This window comes from Oncorhynchus mykiss, chromosome 24 (genome assembly GCF_013265735.2).
Source record: "Oncorhynchus mykiss isolate Arlee chromosome 24, USDA_OmykA_1.1, whole genome shotgun sequence".
Taxonomy (NCBI): domain Eukaryota; kingdom Metazoa; phylum Chordata; class Actinopteri; order Salmoniformes; family Salmonidae; genus Oncorhynchus; species Oncorhynchus mykiss.
In genome coordinates, this window is record NC_048588.1 from 38932576 (window position 1) to 38954646 (window position 22071).

Below are 22071 nucleotides of genomic sequence, written 5' to 3' on the forward strand. Positions count from 1 at the left end.
CAAACCTTGTTTCTTTTCTAAAAGAGTTGATTTAAAAACTAAAAATATATTTCACCTTTTATTTAACCAGGTAGGCCAGTTGAGAACAGTTCATTTACAACTGCGACCTGGCCAAGATAAAGCAAAGCAGTTCAACAGATACAACGACACAGAGTTACACATGGAGTAAAACAAACATACACCCAATAATACAGTAGAAAAAGTCTATATACATTGAGTGCAAATGAGGTAGGATACGGGAGGTAAGGCAATAAATAGGCCATGGTGGCGAAATAATTACAAAAAGCAGTTAAACACTGGAGTGATAGATGTGCAGAAGATGAATGTGCAATTAGAGAAACTGGGGTGCAAATGAGAGAAATAAATAACATGGGGATGAGGTAGTTGGATTGGGCTATTTACAGATGGGCTATTTACAGATGGGCTATTTACAGATGGGCTATGTACAGGTGCAGGGATCTGTGAGCTGCTCTGACAGCTGGTGCTTAAAGCTAGTGAAGGAGATATGAGTCTCCAGCTTCAGTGATTTTTGCAATTTGTTTGGGTCATTTGCAGCAGAGAACTGGAAGGAAAGGCGGCCAAAGGAGGAATTGGCTTAGTGGGTGACCAGTGACATATACCTGCAGGAGCGCGTGCTACAGGTGGGTGTTGTTATCGTGACCAGTGAACTGAGATTAGGCGGGGCTTTACCTAGCAAAAACTTATAGATGACCTGGAGCCAGTGGGTTTGGCGACGAATATGAAGCAAGGGCCAGCCACCGAGAGCATACAGGTCGCGGTGGTGGGTAGTACATGGGGCTTTGGCGACAAAACGGATGGCACTGTGATAGACTGATATTTTGTAAATGACATCGCCGAAGTCAAGGATCGGTAGGATAGTCAGTTTTACGAGGGTATGTTTGGCAGCATGAGTGAAGGATTCTTTGTAGCGAAATAGGAAGCCAATTCAATATTTAATTTTGGAATGGAGATGCTTAATGTGAGTCTGGAAGGAGAGTTTACAGTCTAACCAGACATCCAGGTATTTGTAGTTGTCCACATATTCTAAGTCAGAACCGTACAGAGTAGTGATGCTAGACAGGCAGGTGTGGGCAAACGATCGGTTGAAGACCAGGCATTTAGTTTTACTTGCATTTAAGAGCAGTTGGAGGCCACGGAAGGAGTGTTGTATGGCATTGAAGCTCGTCTGGAGGTTTGTTAACACAGTGTCCAAAGAAGGGCCAAAAGTATACAGAATGGTGTCGTCTGCGTAGAGGTGGTTCAGAGAATCACCACCAGCAAGAGCGACATCATTGATGTATACATAGAAGAGTCGGCCCGAGAACTGAAACCTGTGGCACCCCCATAGAAGACTGCCAGAGGTCCGGACAACAGGCCCTCCGATTTGACACACTGAACTCTGTCTGAGAAGTAGTTGGTGAACCAGGTGTGGCAGTCATTTGAGAAATCAAGGCTGTTGAATCTGCCTATAAGAATAATGTGATTGACAGAGTCGAAAGCCTTGCCCAGGTCGATGAAGACGGCTGCACAGTATTGTCTCTTATCGATGGCGGTTATGATATCGTTTAGGACCTTCAGCGTGGCTGAGGTGTACCAGTGACCGGCTCGGAAACCAGATTGCACAGCGGAGAAGGTTAACTTGGCTTTCAAAGACCTTAGAATGGCAGGGTAGGATATATTTAGGTCTATAGCAGTTTGGATCTATAGTGTCTCCCCCTTTGAAGAGGGGGATGACCGCGGCAGCTTTCCAATCTTTGGGGATTTCAGACAATACGAAAGAGGTTGAACATTCTAGTAATAGGGGTGGCAACAATTTCGGCGGGTCATTTTAGAGAGGGTCCAGATTGTCTAGCCCGGCTGATTTGTAGGGGTCCAGATTTTGTAACTCTTTCAGAACATCAGCTATCTGGATTTGGGTGAAAGAGAAATGGGGGAGGCTTGGGCGAGTTGCTGTGGGGGGTGCAGGGCTGTTGACCGGGGTAGGGGTAGCCAGGTGGAAAGCATGGCCAGCCGTAGAAAAATGCTTATTGAAATTCTCAATTATAGTGGATTTATCAGTGGTGACAGTGTTTCCTAGCCTCAGTGCAGTGGACAGCTGGGAGGAGGTGCTTTTATTCTCTGTGGACTTTACAGTGTCCCAAAAGGAGGTGCTCTTATTCTCCATGGACGTTAGTGTCCCAGAAGGAGGTGTTCTTATTCTCCATGGACTTTAGTGTCCCAGAAGGAGGTGTTCTTATTCTCCATGGACTTTACAGTGTCCCAGAAGGAGGTGTTCTTATTCTCCATGGACTTTACAGTGTCCCAGAAGGAGGTGTTCTTATTCTCCATGGACTTTACAGTGTCCCAGAAGGAGGTGTTCTTATTCTCCATGGACTTTAGTGTCCCAGAAGGAGGTGTTCTTATTCTCCATGGACTTTACAGTGTCCCAGAAGGAGGTGCTCTTATTCTCCATGGACTTTACAGTGTCCCAGAAGGAGGTGTTCTTATTCTCCATGGACTTTACAGTGTCCCAGAAGGAGGTGCTCTTATTCTACATGGACTTTACAGTGTCCCAGAAGGAGGTGCTCTTATTCTCCATGGACTTTAGTGTCCCAGAAGGAGGTGTTCTTATTCTCAATGGACTTTAGTGTCCCAGAAGGAGGTGCTCTTATTCTCCATGGACTTTACAGTGTCCCAGAAGGAGGTGCTCTTATTCTCCATGGACTTTACAGTGTCCCAGAAGGAGGTGCTCTTATTCTCCATGGACTTTACAGTGTCCCAGAAGGAGGTGCTCTTATTCTCCATGGACTTAACAGTGTCCCAGAAGGAGGTGTTCTTATTCTCCATGGACTTTACAGTGTCCCAGAAGGAGGTGTTCTTATTCTCCATGGACTTTACAGTGTCCCAGAAGGAGGTGTTCTTATTCTCCATGGACTTTACAGTGTCCCAGAAGGAGGTGTTCTTATTCTCCATGGACTTTACAGTGTCCCAGAAGGAGGTGCTCTTATTCTCCATGGACTTTACAGTGTCCCAGAAGGAGGTGCTCTTATTCTCCATGGACTTTAGTGTCCCAGAAGGAGGTGTTCTTATTCTCCATGGACTTTAGTGTCCCAGAAGGAGGTGCTCTTATTCTCCATGGACTTTAGTGTCCCAGAAGGAGGTGCTCTTATTCTCCATGGACTTTACAGTGTCCCAGAAGGAGGTGCTCTTATTCTCCATGGACTTTAGTGTCCCAGAAGGAGGTGCTCTTATTCTCCATGGACTTTACAGTGTCCCAGAAGGAGGTGCTCTTATTCTCCATGGACTTTAGTGTCCCAGAAGGAGGTGCTCTTATTCTCCATGGACTTTAGTGTCCCAGAAGGAGGTGCTCTTATTCTCCATGGACTTTAGTGTCCCAGAAGGAGGTGCTCTTATTCTCCATGGACTTTACAGTGTCCCAGAAGGAGGTGCTCTTATTCTCCATGGACTTTACAGTGTCCCAGAAGGAGGTGCTCTTATTCTCCATGGACTTTACAGTGTCCCAGAAGGAGGTGCTCTTATTCTCCATGGACTTTACAGTGTCCCAGAAGGAGGTGCTCTTATTCTCCATGGACTTTAGTGTCCCAGAAGGAGGTGTTCTTATTCTCCATGGACTTTAGTGTCCCAGAAGGAGGTGCTCTTATTCTCCATGGACTTTAGTGTCCCAGAAGGAGGTGCTCTTATTCTCCATGGACTTTACAGTGTCCCAGAAGGAGGTGCTCTTATTCTCCATGGACTTTAGTGTCCCAGAAGGAGGTGCTCTTATTCTCCATGGACTTTAGTGTCCCAGAAGGAGGTGCTCTTATTCTCCATGGACTTTAGTGTCCCAGAAGGAGGTGCTCTTATTCTCCATGGACTTTACAGTGTCCCAGAAGGAGGTGCTCTTATTCTCCATGGACTTTACAGTGTCCCAGAAGGAGGTGCTCTTATTCTCCATGGACTTTACAGTGTCCCAGAAGGAGGTGCTCTTATTCTCCATGGACTTTACAGTGTCCCAGAAGGAGGTGCTCTTATTCTCCATGGACTTTAGTGTCCCAGAAGGAGGTGTTCTTATTCTCCATGGACTTTAGTGTCCCAGAAGGAGGTGCTCTTATTCTCCATGGACTTTAGTGTCCCAGAAGGAGGTGCTCTTATTCTCCATGGACTTTAGTGTCCCAGAAGGAGGTGCTCTTATTCTCCATGGACTTTAGTGTCCCAGAAGGAGGTGCTCTTATTCTCCATGGACTTTACAGTGTCCCAGAAGGAGGTGCTCTTATTCTCCATGGACTTTAGTGTCCCAGAAGGAGGTGCTCTTATTCTCCATGGACTTTAGTGTCCCAGAAGGAGGTGTTCTTATTCTCCATGGACTTTAGTGTCCCAGAAGGAGGTGCTCTTATTCTCCATGGACTTTACAGTGTCCCAGAAGGAGGTGCTCTTATTCTCCATGGACTTTAGTGTCCCAGAAGGAGGTGCTCTTATTCTCCATGGACTTTAGTGTCCCAGAAGGAGGTGCTCTTATTCTCCATGGACTTTACAGTGTCCCAGAAGGAGGTGCTCTTATTCTCCATGGACTTTAGTGTCCCAGAAGGAGGTGCTCTTATTCTCCATGGACTTTACAGTGTCCCAGAAGGAGGTGCTCTTATTCTCCATGGACTTTACAGTGTCCCAGAAGGAGGTGCTCTTATTCTCCATGGACTTTACAGTGTCCCAGAAGGAGGTGCTCTTATTCTCCATGGACTTTAGTGTCCCAGAAGGAGGTGTTCTTATTCTCCATGGACTTTAGTGTCCCAGAAGGAGGTGCTCTTATTCTCCATGGACTTTAGTGTCCCAGAAGGAGGTGCTCTTATTCTCCATGGACTTTAGTGTCCCAGAAGGAGGTGCTCTTATTCTCCATGGACTTTAGTGTCCCAGAAGGAGGTGCTCTTATTCTCCATGGACTTTACAGTGTCCCAGAAGGAGGTGCTCTTATTCTCCATGGACTTTAGTGTCCCAGAAGGAGGTGCTCTTATTCTCCATGGACTTTAGTGTCCCAGAAGGAGGTGTTCTTATTCTCCATGGACTTTAGTGTCCCAGAAGGAGGTGTTCTTATTCTCCATGGACTTTACAGTGTCCCAGAAGGAGGTGTTCTTATTCTCCATGGACTTTAGTGTCCCAGAAGGAGGTGTTCTTATTCTCCATGGACTTTAGTGTCCCAGAAGGAGGTGTTCTTATTCTCCATGGACTTTAGTGTCCCAGAAGGAGGTGTTCTTATTCTCCATGGACTTTACAGTGTCCCAGAAGGAGGTGCTCTTATTCTCCATGGACTTTAGTGTCCCAGAAGGAGGTGTTCTTATTCTCCATGGACTTTAGTGTCCCAGAAGGAGGTGCTCTTATTCTCCATGGACTTTAGTGTCCCAGAAGGAGGTGCTCTTATTCTCCATGGACTTTAGTGTCCCAGAAGGAGGTGCTCTTATTCTCCATGGACTTTACAGTGTCCCAGAAGGAGGTGCTCTTATTCTCCATGGACTTTAGTGTCCCAGAAGGAGGTGCTCTTATTCTCCATGGACTTTAGTGTCCCAGAAGGAGGTGTTCTTATTCTCCATGGACTTTAGTGTCCCAGAAGGAGGTGTTCTTATTCTCCATGGACTTTACAGTGTCCCAGAAGGAGGTGTTCTTATTCTCCATGGACTTTAGTGTCCCAGAAGGAGGTGTTCTTATTCTCCATGGACTTTAGTGTCCCAGAAGGAGGTGTTCTTATTCTCCATGGACTTTAGTGTCCCAGAAGGAGGTGCTCTTATTCTCCATGGACTTTAGTGTCCCAGAAGGAGGTGCTCTTATTCTCCATGGACTTTAGTGTCCCAGAAGGAGGTGCTCTTATTCTCCATGGACTTTAGTGTCCCAGAAGGAGGTGCTCTTATTCTCCATGGACTTTACAGTGTCCCAGAAGGAGGTGCTCTTATTCTCCATGGACTTTAGTGTCCCAGAAGGAGGTGCTCTTATTCTCCATGGACTTTACAGTGTCCCAGAAGGAGGTGCTCTTATTCTCCATGGACTTTAGTGTCCCAGAAGGAGGTGCTCTTATTCTCCATGGACTTTACTGTGTCCCAGAAGGAGGTGCTCTTATTCTCCATGGACTTGTGTCCCAGAAGGAGGTGCTCTTATTCTCCATGGACTTTAGTGTCCCAGAAGGAGGTGCTCTTATTCTCCATGGACTTTACAGTGTCCCAGAAGGAGGTGCTCTTATTCTCCATGGACTTTAGTGTCCCAGAAGGAGGTGCTCTTATTCTCCATGGACTTTAGTGTCCCAGAAGGAGGTGTTCTTATTCTCCATGGACTTTAGTGTCCCAGAAGGAGGTGTTCTTATTCTCCATTGACTTTACAGTGTCCCAGAAGGAGGTGTTCTTATTCTCCATGGACTTTAGTGTCCCAGAAGGAGGTGTTCTTATTCTCCATGGACTTTAGTGTCCCAGAAGGAGGTGTTCTTATTCTCCATGGACTTTAGTGTCCCAGAAGGAGGTGTTCTTATTCTCCATGGACTTTACAGTGTCCCAGAAGGAGGTGCTCTTATTCTCCATGGACTTTAGTGTCCCAGAAGGAGGTGTTCTTATTCTCCATGGACTTTAGTGTCCCAGAAGGAGGTGCTCTTATTCTCCATGGACTTTAGTGTCCCAGAAGGAGGTGCTCTTATTCTCCATGGACTCTACAGTGTCCCAGAAGGAGGTGCTCTTATTCTCCATGGACTTTACAGTGTCCCAGAAGGAGGTGTTCTTATTCTCCATGGACTTTAGTGTCCCAGAAGGAGGTGTTCTTATTCTCCATGGACTTTACAGTGTCCCAGAAGGAGGTGCTCTTATTCTCCATGGACTTTACTGTGTCCCAGAAGGAGGTGCTCTTATTCTCCATGGACTTGTGTCCCAGAAGGAGGTGCTCTTATTCTCCATGGACTTTAGTGTCCCAGAAGGAGGTGTTCTTATTCTCCATGGACTTTACAGTGTCCCAGAAGGAGGTGCTCTTATTCTCCATGGACTTTAGTGTCCCAGAAGGAGGTGTTCTTATTCTCCATGGACTTTAGTGTCCCAGAAGGAGGTGCTCTTATTCTCCATGGACTTTAGTGTCCCAGAAGGAGGTGCTCTTATTCTCCATGGACTCTACAGTGTCCCAGAAGGAGGTGCTCTTATTCTCCATGGACTTTACAGTGTCCCAGAAGGAGGTGTTCTTATTCTCCATGGACTTTAGTGTCCCAGAAGGAGGTGTTCTTATTCTCCATGGACTTTACAGTGTCCCAGAAGGAGGTGCTCTTATTCTCCATGGACTTTACAGTGTCCCAGAAGGAGGTGCTCTTATTCTCCATGGACTTTAGTGTCCCAGAAGGAGGTGCTCTTATTCTCCATGGACTTTAGTGTCCCAGAAGGAGGTGCTCTTATTCTCCATGGACTTTAGTGTCCCAGAAGGAGGTGCTCTTATTCTCCATGGACTTTACAGTGTCCCACAAGGAGGTGCTCTTATTCTCCATGGACTTTAGTGTCCCAGAAGGAGGTGCTCTTATTCTCCATGGACTTTACAGTGTCCCAGAAGGAGGTGCTCTTATACTCCATGGACTTTAGTGTCCCAGAAGGAGGTGCTCTTATTCTCCATGGACTTTACAGTGTCCCAGAAGGAGGTGTTCTTATTCTCCATGGACTTTAGTGTCCCAGAAGGAGGTGTTCTTATTCTCCATGGACTTTAGTGTCCCAGAAGGAGGTGCTCTTATTCTCCATGGACTTTAGTGTCCCAGAAGGAGGTGCTCTTATTCTCCATGGACTTTAGTGTCCCAGAAGGAGGTGCTCTTATTCTCCATGGACTTTAGTGTCCCAGAAGGAGGTGCTCTTATTCTCCATGGACTTTACAGTGTCCCAGAAGGAGGTGCTCTTATTCTCCATGGACTTTAGTGTCCCAGAAGGAGGTGCTCTTATTCTCCATGGACTTTACAGTGTCCCAGAAGGAGGTGCTCTTATTCTCCATGGACTTTAGTGTCCCAGAAGGAGGTGCTCTTATTCTCCATGGACTTTACTGTGTCCCAGAAGGAGGTGCTCTTATTCTCCATGGACTTGTGTCCCAGAAGGAGGTGCTCTTATTCTCCATGGACTTTAGTGTCCCAGAAGGAGGTGCTCTTATTCTCCATGGACTTTACAGTGTCCCAGAAGGAGGTGCTCTTATTCTCCATGGACTTTAGTGTCCCAGAAGGAGGTGCTCTTATTCTCCATGGACTTTAGTGTCCCAGAAGGAGGTGTTCTTATTCTCCATGGACTTTAGTGTCCCAGAAGGAGGTGTTCTTATTCTCCATTGACTTTACAGTGTCCCAGAAGGAGGTGTTCTTATTCTCCATGGACTTTAGTGTCCCAGAAGGAGGTGTTCTTATTCTCCATGGACTTTAGTGTCCCAGAAGGAGGTGTTCTTATTCTCCATGGACTTTAGTGTCCCAGAAGGAGGTGTTCTTATTCTCCATGGACTTTACAGTGTCCCAGAAGGAGGTGCTCTTATTCTCCATGGACTTTACAGTGTCCCAGAAGGAGGTGTTCTTATTCTCCATGGACTTTAGTGTCCCAGAAGGAGGTGTTCTTATTCTCCATGGACTTTACAGTGTCCCAGAAGGAGGTGCTCTTATTCTCCATGGACTTTACAGTGTCCCAGAAGGAGGTGCTCTTATTCTCCATGGACTTTAGTGTCCCAGAAGGAGGTGCTCTTATTCTCCATGGACTTTAGTGTCCCAGAAGGAGGTGCTCTTATTCTCCATGGACTTTAGTGTCCCAGAAGGAGGTGCTCTTATTCTCCATGGACTTTACAGTGTCCCAGAAGGAGGTGTTCTTATTCTCCATGGACTTTAGTGTCCCAGAAGGAGGTGTTCTTATTCTCCATGGACTTTAGTGTCCCAGAAGGAGGTGCTCTTATTCTCCATGGACTTTAGTGTCCCAGAAGGAGGTGCTCTTATTCTCCATGGACTTTAGTGTCCCAGAAGGAGGTGCTCTTATTCTCCATGGACTTTAGTGTCCCAGAAGGAGGTGCTCTTATTCTCCATGGACTTTAGTGTCCCAGAAGGAGGTGCTCTTATTCTCCATGGACTTTACAGTGTCCCAGAAGGAGGTGTTCTTATTCTCCATGGACTTTAGTGTCCCAGAAGGAGGTGTTCTTATTCTCCATGGACTTTAGTGTCCCAGAAGGAGGTGCTCTTATTCTCCATGGACTTTAGTGTCCCAGAAGGAGGTGCTCTTATTCTCCATGGACTTTAGTGTCCCAGAAGGAGGTGCTCTTATTCTCCATGGACTTTAGTGTCCCAGAAGGAGGTGCTCTTATTCTCCATGGACTTTACAGTGTCCCAGAAGGAGGTGCTCTTATTCTCCATGGACTTTAGTGTCCCAGAAGGAGGTGCTCTTATTCTCCATGGACTTTACAGTGTCCCAGAAGGAGGTGCTCTTATTCTCCATGGACTTTAGTGTCCCAGAAGGAGGTGCTCTTATTCTCCATGGACTTTACTGTGTCCCAGAAGGAGGTGCTCTTATTCTCCATGGACTTTAGTGTCCCAGAAGGAGGTGCTCTTATTCTCCATGGACTTTACAGTGTCCCAGAAGGAGGTGTTCTTATTCTCCATGGACTTTAGTGTCCCAGAAGGAGGTGTTCTTATTCTCCATGGACTTTAGTGTCCCAGAAGGAGGTGCTCTTATTCTCCATGGACTTTACAGTGTCCCAGAAGGAGGTGTTCTTATTCGCCATGGACTTTAGTGTCTCAGAAGGAGGTGTTCTTATTCTCCATGGACTTTAGTGTCCCAGAAGGAGGTGTTCTTATTCTCCATGGACTTTAGTGTCCCAGAAGGAGGTGCTCTTATTCTCCATGGACTTTACAGTGTCCCAGAAGGAGGTGCTCTTATTCTCCATGGACTTTAGTGTCCCAGAAGGAGGTGCTCTTATTCTCCATGGACTTTACAGTGTCCCAGAAGGAGGTGCTCTTATTCTCCATGGACTTTACAGTGTCCCAGAAGGAGGTCTTCTTATTCTCCATGGACTTTACAGTGTCCCAGAAGGAGGTGCTCTTATTCTCCATGGACTTTAGTGTCCCAGAAGGAGGTGCTCTTATTCTCCATGGACTTTAGTGTCCCAGATGTTTTTTGGTAGTTTGTGCTGCAGGATGTCAATTTCTGTTAGAAAAAGCTAGCCTTAACTGCCTGTGTATATTGGTTCCTAACTTCCCTGAAAAGTTGCATATCGCTGGGGCTATTCGATGCTAATGCAGAACACCACAGGATGGTTTTGTGATGCTTCTCGTGCTTCCATTACAGTGCCTTATATTTGTAGATGTAATGTGATTTGACCAGGAAAAACTCTGGGCCTTTTACTTATTTCTACTTATTGTGGGACATTCAGGGCAGCCTACATACCATTGGATGAGTAACGATGTCAGAAGAGGTGTCGATTTGAAGGGGCAGAAGGATGCAATGTAGCTGAGAGCCAGCAGGAGGCGCCAGTGGTAGTGGAAACGTTGCGCTGGGTGGTTTGCCTGCGGGGTTTCGAGAGTTGCTGGAAAGGAGGAGGGGCAATGGAAAGAGGAGGAGAGAAGGTAGACAGTGGAAAATGTCTAAATGCTGGGAACTTAAACTAAGTCATGGGGTGGTCTCTGAGAATGTTTATTACATAAAAAATAAAAAAAGAACTGGGGGAAAACTATAACTGAATAATGCAACCATTGGCAGGATGTGTAATCTCCATTGTATCGACTCTTTGAGATCTGTTGAAGATCTCTGTATTGGGGTTGCCATCAAAGAAGGACTCCACCCAAATGATTTATCCAACTCCCCCATCGCACGTACACCCCGTGCTCTCCACCCTCCTCAACCTTCCCTGCCAGTACCCCACCCAACCTTTTTCCCAGCTCTAAACACTAGAGATTCAGGGTTAGTCCCATAGTTTTGCTTGGCATCGCTGGGAGAGGAGGTGCATTGAGAGAGGAGAGAGAGAGAGAGAAGGGTGTAGTCAGTGTGTCCCTGTCTTCCTCCAGCTAGCAGAGAGAGGACCCCTTCATCTGAAACATATTCAACTCTGGAGAGAAACCATCCCACGGACTGACAGGCTTCTGGTTGCCCTTACCTCACAGGAGCACACTGAGTAGCTGGTATTTACTGACAGTAGAGAGAGAGAGCACCCTCCTGAGTAGCTGGTATTTACTGACAGTAGAGAGAGAGAGCACCCTCCTGAGTAGCTGGTATTTACTGACAGTAGAGAGAGAGAGCACCCTCCTGAGTAGCTGGTATTTACTGACAGTAGAGAGAAAGAGAGCACCCTCCTGAGTAGCTGGTATTTACTGACAGTAGAGAGAGAGAGCACCCTCCTGAGTAGCTGGTATTTACTGACAGTAGAGAGAAAGAGAGCACCCTCCTGAGTAGCTGGTATTTACTGACAGTAGAGAGAGAGAGCACCCTCCTGAGTAGCTGGTATTTACTGACAGTAGAGAGAGAGAGCACCCTCCTGAGTAGCTGCTATTTACTGACAGTAGAGAGAGAGAGCACCCTCCTGAGTAGCTGGTATTTACTGACAATAGAGAGAAAGAGAGCACCCTCCTGAGTAGCTGGTATTTACTGACAGTAGAGAGAGAGAGCACCCTCCTGAGTAGCTGGTATTTACTGACAGCATACATGCAGCAGCATTCTACAACCTCCTGAAGGGAGGAGACGTTGCTCCCATCTTCGCCAGGTAAGGGTTTTGTTCTCTGACTTTTAAAACTCATGTTTCCTAAACTGTGTTAACAAGTTCCCGTATATAAAGAACTTTTATGGTAATTGTGATGCGCTGAATGGAACAAGTTGGAAGTTTAGTATTTGAATCAGTGAAATGGAAAGTCTTGGTGACGGTCTGCTCTGATGCATTTAGCTAGAGTCACCCTGTTCCCACTGTTATAGTGAACTCCAAGATACATCGCCCTGTCTGTTAAAACTACCAAACGCTGTCTCTGTACAGTTCCCCACTGCGCCATCTCTGACTTAAGCCCCCCCCCCCCCCCGTACGCCACGTCTATCTCTATGGCCTCTGTTAATTAATGATACAAACTGTTCACACCCCTATTTGTTTGGCAGAGAACATTTCACAGGTTTAAAGCTAATTTCCTGCAATTCTGCACATTTTGATAAGGGGTGGAGAGAAAAACTTTCTGTTTTAAAGTGCATTTCCTGCAATTCTACACATTTTGCCCCCCCCTCCCCCAGATGCACCCCCCAGTTTGTGGACCACTGCTCTAGAATATTCTATCTGACAGTACTCTGGTTTGTTCACTATAGATTCTGTTTGGCTCTGCCAGTACTCTAGAATGTTCACTATAGATTATGTTTGGCTCTGCCAGTACTCTAGAATGTTCACTATAAATTATATTTGGCTCTGCCAGTACTCTAGAATGTTCACTATAAATTATATTTGGCTCTGCCAATACTCTGGAATGTTCACTATAGATTCTGTCTGGCTCTGCCAGTACTCTAGAATGTTCACTATAGATTCTGTTTGGCTCTGCCAGTACTCTAGAATGTTCACTATAAATTATATTTGGCTCTGCCAGTACTCTAGAATGTTCACTATAAATTATATTTGGCTCTGCCAGTACTCTGGAATGTTCACTATAGATTCTGTTTGGCTCTGCCAGTACTCTAGAATGTTCACTATAGATTCTGTTTGGCTCTGCCAGTACTCTGGAATGTTCACTATAGATTATATTTGGCTCTGCCAGTACTCTGGAATGTTAACTATAGATTATGTTTGGCTCTGCCAGTACTCTAGAATGTTCACTATAGATTCTGTTTGGCTCTGCCAGTACTCTGGAATGTTCACTATAGATTATGTTTGGCTCTGCCAGTACTCTAGAATGTTCACTATAGATTCTGTTTGGCTCTGCCAGTACTCTAGAATGTTCACTATAGATTCTGTTTGGCTCTGCCAGTACTCTGGAATGTTCACTATAGATTCTGTTTGGCTCTGCCAGTACTCTAGAATGTTCACTATAGATTATGTTTGGCTCTGCCAGTACTCTGGAATGTTCACTATAGATTATATTTGGCTCTGCCAGTACTCTGGAATGTTCACTATAGATTCTGTTTGGCTCTGCCAGTACTCTAGAATGTTCACTATAGATTCTGTTTGGCTCTGCCAGTACTCTGGAATGTTCACTATAGATTATGTTTGGCTCTGCCAGTACTCTAGAATGTTCACTATAGATTCTGTTTGGCTCTGCCAGTACTCTAGAATGTTCACTATAGATTCTGTTTGGCTCTGCCAGTACTCTGGAATGTTCACTATAGATTATGTTTGGCTCTGCCAGTACTCTAGAATGTTCACTATAGATTCTGTTTGGCTCTGCCAGTACTCTAGAATGTTCACTATAGATTCTGTTTGACTCTGCCAGTACTCTAGAATGTTCACTATAGATTATATTTGGCTCTGCCAGTGATCTAGATAGAATGGTAACTTGTTTGTTTCCAGTCCAAGGACTGACTGACTGTGTTGCAATGTGTACAAACCCACAAGGCATTTTCCATGATCTTCAACAGTGTGCTATGCTTTCATAAAGGAGCCTAACCCAAAACCCTGAGCTAGATAGTAGTTAACCCATAGGAACCATTTTCTCCATATCCTATGTCTAATACTGCTGTTTGGATTATACTGTGATGATACCAACTCCTCTCTCCTCTGTCACCATTTTGATTCTACCCCTCTGCCCCATTTAGTCTCCTGACATGAAAATAATCTCCCTCTCTCTTTCCCCTCCGCTGTAGTGAAAAACTAAAACAACCAATAAAACCCACAAAGTGAATTAAAGACATAAAAGAATCGGACATTAACAGTAAACATTACACACAACAAGTTTCAAGAGAATAACATTTAACATATATTATTAGCAGTAAAATACATCTAGTTTGTGAAAATGTTGTTTGATTTCTTTGTGGATCTGTGTAATCTGAGGTGAAATATGTCTCTCTAATATGGCCCTACATTTAGCAGGAGGTTAGGAAGTGCAGCTCAGTTTCCACCTCGTTTTGTGGGCAGTGTGTGCACATAGCCTGTCTTCTCTTGAGAGCCATGTCTGCCTATGGCGGCCTTTCTCAACAGCAAGGCTATGCTCTGTAACTATACATTCATGTACATACTACCTCAATTGGCCCGACCAACCAGTGCCCCTGCACATTGGCTAACCGGGCTATCTGCATTGTGTCCCACCACCCACCAACCCCTCTTTTACACTGCTGCTCTTTTATAGTCTCTCTACTGTATATAGCCTCTCTACTGTATATAGCCTCTCTACTGTATATAGCCTCTACTGTATATAGCCTCTCTACTGTATATAGCCTCTCTACTGTATATAGCCCCTCTATTGTATATAGCCTCTCTACTGTATATAACCTCTCTACTGTATAGAGCCTCTCTACTGTATATAGCCTCTACTGTATATAGCCTCTCTACTGTATATAGCCCCTCTACTGTATGTAGCCTCTCTACTGTATATAGCCTCTCTACTGTATATAGCCTCTCTACTGTATATAGCCTCTCTACTGTATATAGCCTCTACTGTATATAGCCTCTCTACTGTATATAGCCTCTCTACTGTATATAGCCTCTCTACTGTATATAGCCTGTCTTTTTACTGTTGTTTTATTTCTTTACTTACCTTTTTTGCACTATTGATTAGAGCCTGTAAGTAAGCATTTCAGTGTAAGGTCTACTACACCTGTTGTATTCAGCGCACGTGACAAATAAACTTTGATTTGATGCTCACTGAGTCTGTCCATAGCCGAGGCTTTTCTTAGTTTTGGGTTAGTCACAGTGGTCAGGTATTCTGCCACAATGTGACCTCGTCGCGGCATGGCTTCCCTGGGAAATTCCATGGCAGAAATCATTTAAAAAGGGGTCGGAAACCCGGTGTAAAATTGACGCCTCGCAACACGTCAAACAAATCGAATACCTTGGGGTGGGTGGAGCTCCAAAGATGCAGATTAATGCTGTCGGAGCGACTGTTTCTCAAACTAGACACTCAGTCTAATGTACTTGTCCTCTTGCTCAGTTGTGCACCGGGGCCTCCCACTCCTCTTTCTATTCTGGTTAGAGCCAGTTTGCGCTGTTCTGTGAACAGAGTAGTACACAGCGTTGTACGAGATCTTCAGTTTCTCTGCAATTTCTTTGCATTGAATAGCCTTCATTTCTCAGAACATGAATAGACTGACGAGTTTCAGAAGAAAGTTCTTTGTTACTAGACATTTTGAGCCTGTAATCAAACCCACAAATGCTGATTCTCCAGATACTCAACTAGTCTAAAGGCCAGTGTTATTGTTTCTTTAATGAGCACAACAGTTTTCAGCTGTGATAACATAATTGCAAAAGGGGTTTCTAATGATCAATGAGCCTTTTAAAATGATAAACTTGGATTAGCTAACACAACGTGTCATTGGAACACAGGAGTGACGGTTGCTGATAATGGGCCTCTGTACGCCTATGTAGATATTCCATAACAAAATCAGCCGTTTCCAGCTACAATGGGTCATTTACAACATCAACAATGTCTACACTGTATTTATGATCAATTTGATGTTATTTTAATGGACAAAAATTTTTTGCTTTTCTGTCAAAAACAAGGACATTTCTAAGTGACCCCAAACTGTTGTGTTGTGTGTGTATATATACAGTTGAAGTTGGAAGTTTACATACACTTAGGTTGGAGTCATTGAAACTCGTTTTTCAACCACTCCACAAATTTATTGTTAACAAACTATAGTTTTGGCAAGTCGGTGGTGCATGACACAAGTAATTTTTCCAACAATTGTTGACAGACAGATTATTTCACTTAGCTCAATGTATCACAATTCCAGTGGGTCAGAAGTTTACATACACTAAGTTGACTGTGTATTTAAACAGCTTGGAAAATTCCAGAAAATTATGTCATGGCTTTAGAAGCTTCTGATAGGCTAATTTACATAATTTAAATCAATTGGAGGTTTATCTGTGGATGTATTTCAAGGCCTACCTTCAAACTCAGTGCCACTTTGCTTGACATCATGGGAAAATCAAAATAAATCAGCCAAGACCTCAGAAAAAAATAATTGTAGACCTCCACAAGTCTGGATCATGCTTGGGAGCAATTCCCAAACGCCTGAAGGTACCACGTTCATCTGTACAAACAATAGTACGCAAGTATAAACACCATGGCCATCATACCACTCAAGGAGACTCGTTCTGTCTCTTAGAGATTAACGTACTTTGGTGGGAAAAGTGCAAATCAATCCCAGAACAACAGCAAAGGACCTTGTGAAGATGCTGGAGGAAACGGGTACAAAAGTATCCATATCCACAGTAAAACCAGTCCTATATCGACATAACCTGAAAGGCCGCTCAGCAACGAAGAAGCCACTGCTCCAAAACCTCCTTAAAAAAGCTAGACTACGATTTGCAACTGCACATGGGGACAAAGATTGTACTTTTTGGAGAAATGTCCTTTAGTTGGATGAAACAAAAATAGAACTATTTGGCCATAATGACCATCATTATGTTTGGAGGAAAAAGGGGGAGGCTTGCAAGCTGAAGAACACCATCCCAACCGTGAAGCACGGGGGTGGCAGCATCATGTTGTGGAGGAGCTTTGCTGCAGGAGGGACTGTTGCACTTCACAAAATAGATGGCATCATGAGGCATGAAAATTATGTGGATATATTGAAGCAACATCTCAAGACATCAGTCAGAAAGTTAAAGCTTGGTCGCAAATGGGTCTTCCAAATGGACAATGACCCCAAGCATACTTCCAAAGTTGTGGCAAAATGGCTTAAGGACAACAAAGTCGAGGTATTGGAGTGGCCATCACAAAGCCCTGACCTCAGACCTATAGATAATTTGTGGGCAGAACTGAAAAAGCGTGTGGGAGCAAGGAGGCCTACAAACCTGACTCAGTTACACCAGATCTGTCAGGAGGAATGGGCCAAAATTCACCCAACTTATTGTGGGAAGCTTGTGGAAGACTACCCGAAACGTTTGACCCAAGTTAAACAATTTAAAAGCAATGCTACCAAATACTAATTGAGTGTATGTAAACGTCTGACCCACTGGGAATGTGATGAAAGAAATAAAAGCTGAAATAAATAATTCTCTCTAATATTATTCTGACATTTCACATTCTTAAAATAAAGTGGTGATCCTAACTGACCTACGACAAGGAATTTTTAATTTTTTAAATGTCAGGAATTGTGAAAAACTGAGTTTAAATGTATTTGGTTAAGGTGTATGTAAACTTCTGACTTCAACTGTATATGTTTGTGTGTGTGTGTACACTACATGACCAAAAGTATGTGGACATAGACACTAGATGCTCGTTAATCATCTCATTCCTCTCATTCCAAAATCATGGGCATTAATATGGAGTTGTTTCCCCCCCTTGCTGCTATAACAGCCTCCACTCTTCTGGGATGACTTTCCACTAGATGTTTCAATTCATCCCAACGGTGTTTAATGGGGTTGAGGTCAAGTCTCTGTGCAGGCCAGTCAAGTTCTTCCACAACGATCTCAACAAAACATGTCTGTATGGACCTCGCTTTGTGCACGTGGGGCATTGTCGTGCTGAAACAGGAAAGGGCCTTCCCCAAACTGTTGCCACAGAGTTGGAAGCACAGAATAGTCTAGAATGTAATTGTATGCTGGAGCATTTAGATTTCCCTTCACTGGTACTAAGGAGCCCGAACCATAAAAAACAGGCCCAGAACATTATTCCTCCTCCACCAAACTTTATATTTGTCACTATGTATCAGGGCAGGTAGTCTTCTCCTGGCATCCTCCAAACCCAGATTTGTCCATCAGGCTGCCAGATGGTGAAGCGTGATTCATCACTCCAGAGAATGCATTTCCACTGATCCAGAGTCCAATGGTGGTGATATTTACACCACTCCAGCCGATGCTAAGCATTGCGTCATGACTTGGCCATGGAAACTCATTTCATGAAGCTCATGATGAGCAGTTCTTGTGCTGACGTTGCTTCCAGAAGCAGTTTGGAACTCGGTGGTGAGTGTTGCAACCGAGGCCAGACGATTTTTACGACAGACGTTTCTACTTCACAATAACAGCACTTACCGCTGACCGGGGCAGCTCTAGCAGGCCAGAAATTTGAAGTACTGACTTGTTGGAAATCCTATGACGGTGCCAAGTTGAAAGTCACTGATCTCTTCAGCAAGGCCATTCTACTGCCAATGTTTTCTCTATGGAGATTGCATGGCTGTGTGCTTGATTTTATACACCTGTTATCAACGGGTGTGGCTGAAATAGCCGAATCCACTAATTTGAAAGCGTGTCCACATACTTTTGTATATATAGTGTATCAGCCAGATCCTAACTGGGATTTCTAATTTGATGTTCCTTTTGATGGCGTAGAAGGCTCCTCTTGACTCTCAGATTGTTCACAGCCTTGTGGAAGTTACCTGTGGTGTTGATGTTTAGGCCGAGGTAGGTGTAATTATTTGTGTTGCTCTAGGGCAACAGTGTCTAGATGGAATGTATGTTTGTGGTCCTGGTATCTGGACCTTACTGTCAGAGCCCAGGTCTGATGGAATCTATACAGAAGATCTAGGTGCTGCTGTAGGCCCTCCTTAGTTGGGGACAGAAACACCAGATCATCAGCAAACAGTAGACATTTGACTTCATTCAGATTCTAGTAGGGTGAGGCCGGGTGCTGCAGATTGTTCTAGTGCCCGCGTCAATTAGTTGACATATATGTTGAAGAGGGTGGGGCTTAAACTGCATCCCTGACACATCCCCCAGCCCTGAGGGAATACATCTGTGTTTATTGCCAATTTTAACACTTGTTGTTTGTGGACATTGATCCCCCCCCCCCCCCCCCCCCCCATCAGTTTATACAGCAGACCCTCATGCCTAATTGAGTCAATAGCTTTTTTTAAATCAACAAAGCATGAGAATACTTTGGTTTGTTTAGGATTGTTGTTTTTTAAATTAAGGTTTGCCAGGTGAATACATGGTCTGTGATACGGTATTCTGGTAAGAAGCCAATTTGACATTTTGTTTTCACAGAAGAAATGTTGGAGTCTGCTGTTGATGATACTGCAGAGGCTATCCCTGAGGTTGTTGTTGACACAGACTCCACAGTTCATTCAACGGAATTGGAGAATCCATTGCGTTCTGGTAGTCTTTAATAGTTGATTCTAAGTTTAGTAAATGATCATGTATAATATATTTTAGCTCTAGGTTCTTCGTTATAGGGCCGAAAAGGTTGGAGAAGTGGTTTATCCCATACACACATCTCCATTTTGTATTAGATAACGCTTTGTGTTGTTTATTTAGTGTTTCACAGAAGTGACTTGATATTCTGGAATCTTCCATCGCTCTAGCTAGGTTTCCACGGCAACAGATTTCCATGCAAATATTCTAAAATCTGGATAAAGACTATGTGCATTTCCCCACCGCTGGTGTTTCCGGCTGTTCCCACCAAACGGACTTGTTGCGTGATGGAAGAAGTGCACAAAATTTTACTTTTCCGTTTAAGTTTTCATTTACCGAATAAAAATCGAAAATTCGATGTGTTTCCATCTCATTTTGAAACCTTGCCGGTAGTTTAGACACACAAACTGTTGCGCTAAATATGAAATGTGCCTCCTCTGGTCTTGGCCCGTGCGCTCTTTCCAACAGATACAGTACAGGTTGTCTTAGTCTACATGATAATGACATTATTATGGGTAAAAGAGAGAATATTTGTATTAGTCAAACAGCAGCCAAGCATCGATCATCGTGTCACCAGAATAAGACCCTAGATATTTATAAAAGGAGCATCCAGCTCATCACCTTTCACCACCCTGTGAAGTTCACGATAAATTATAAATCATCTGTAGCCTAATAAACTAACTGGTTTCCGGAGTGGTAGTGGGAGGACCACACAGCATATTATCGCGTGATTTCAAGTTTACTTCAATATGATGGTTTTTATATCAATATCTGTGCATAAAGGTATTTCCACAGCCATTTCAGACTCAATAAGATCCTTACCATGTCGAACGAAAAAATTATCTGTATGGCATGTATAAAATTGTACCCGAAACTTCCTGTCTCCATCACAGCTGTCGTGATTTATTTATTTTAATGGGTATGACTTTACTCACATAAACTCTGTGAATGGAAACGTGGTTATTGAGCTGTTTTCCTTCCATTTGTCGCAGTGTGTTTTTCTGCACTGATTCCCCATAGTAAAGGCCTGCGTTCTGGTTTTCTGGGTCTGTGTTTTTGGTTGGATATATTTCTCAATGTTTTTCTTATATTTTATCGCTCTTCATCAAACCATTTCTCATTGCTACTAATTTTCTTATTTAAAATTAAATTAAATAAATTTAAAAAGTGCTATGTTAAATATACTTTTCAGGCTTTCTACTGCTAAGTTTACACCATCGCTATTGCAGGGAAACATTTTGGCCAGGAAGTTCTGTCTCTCGTCCACAGATGAGTTCACATCTATCGATGTGTGACGGATCGGATCTTTATTCTCTCACTGTAGCTCTTACCAGCAGAGGGGGAGAGAATGAAAGAGAGAGATGGACAGGAGGTGATATCTGATCTGACCACATACAGTTACATTACAGCACCATTCATACCTATCAGATGTGGTGCTTCTCTAGGAGCCTACAGAACCATTCAAACCTATCAGATGTGGTGCTTCTCTAGGAGCCTACAGCACCATTCATATCTATCAGATGTAGTCCTTCTCTAGGAGCCTACAGCACCATTCATACCTATCAGATGTAGTGCTTCTCTATGAGCCTACAGAACCATTCATACCTATCAGATGTAGTGCTTCTCTAGGAGCCTACAGAACCATTCATACCTATCAGATGTAGTGGTAGTGCTTCTCTAGGAGCCTACAGCACCATTCATACCTATCAGATGTAGTGCTTCTCTATGAGCCTACAGAACCATTCATACCTATCAGATGTAGTGCTTCTCTAGGAGCCTACAGCACCATTTGGTAGGTGACTCCTGTAATAACTTGCTCAGAGCAGACTGGTGATTAACAAGGCAGACTGTGTCTGTGCATGTAGAGAGGATCTGTGTGTGTGTGTGTGTGTGTGTGTGTGTGTGTGTGTGTGTGGTCGCTCCAACGTTCTCCAACAGCGTTCCATTGTGCGAACAATTGATAATCATTCACTCATTTAACGTTCCCTTGAGAACAAACACATCCTCTCGGAAAAACTGATGTCTTACTCATTTCAATGTAAGGAAATGAGGTAGGCTACTAATGTAGTAGAGCTGGGTGTGAGTGGACACACGGCTGTGTGTGTGTGTGTGTGTGTGTGTGTGTGTGTGTGTGTGTGTGTGTGTGTTAGTGTTTCCACTGCAAGGGAACACCATGTTTTTCCAGACATGCTCTTACAATTGAATTTTTTATTTAACCTTTATTTAACTAGGCAAAACAGTTAAGAACAAATTCTTATTTACCATGATGGCCTACAGGGGCTGGGATAAAAATAAAAAAAAACACACATCACGACAAGAGAGACCTAAGACGACAACATAGCATGGCATTAACACATGACAATAAGGCATGGTCGCAACACAGCATGGTCGCAACACAGCATGGTCGCAACACAGCATGGTCGCAACACAGCATGGTCGCAACACAGCATGGTCGCAACACAGCATGGTAGCAACACAGCATGGTCGCAACACAGCATGGTCGCAACACAGCATGGTCGCAACACAGCATGGTCGCAACACAACATGGTCGCAACACAACATGGTCGCAGCACAGCATGGTCGCAACACAGCATGGTCGCAACACAGCATGGTCGCAGCACAGCATGGTCGCAACACAGCATGGTCGCAACACAGCATGGTCGCAACACAGCATGGTCGCAACACAGCATGGTCGCAAAACAGCATGGTCGCAACACAGCATGGTCGCAGCACAGCATGGTCGCAACACAGCATGGTCGCAACACAGCATGGTCGCAACACAGCATGGTCGCAGCACAGCATGGTCGCAACACAGCATGGTCGCAACACAGCATGGTCGCAGCACAGCATGGTCGCAACACTGCATGGTCGCAACACTGCATGGTCGCAACACAGCATGGTCGCAACACA

General features: G+C 44.4%; 1 protein-coding gene across 1 annotated transcript in view; it reads left to right on the top strand.

The window, feature by feature from the left end:
- Nucleotides 1–10848: 10848 nt before the first annotated feature.
- Nucleotides 10849–22071, top strand: part of ehd2b (EH-domain containing 2b) — a 34321-nt gene continuing 23098 nt past the window's right edge. Inside the window, exon 1 of the mRNA XM_036961454.1 lies at nucleotides 10849–11673. The gene's annotated coding sequence lies outside the window, so the exon portion shown is untranslated. The remainder of the gene's footprint in view (nucleotides 11674–22071) is intronic.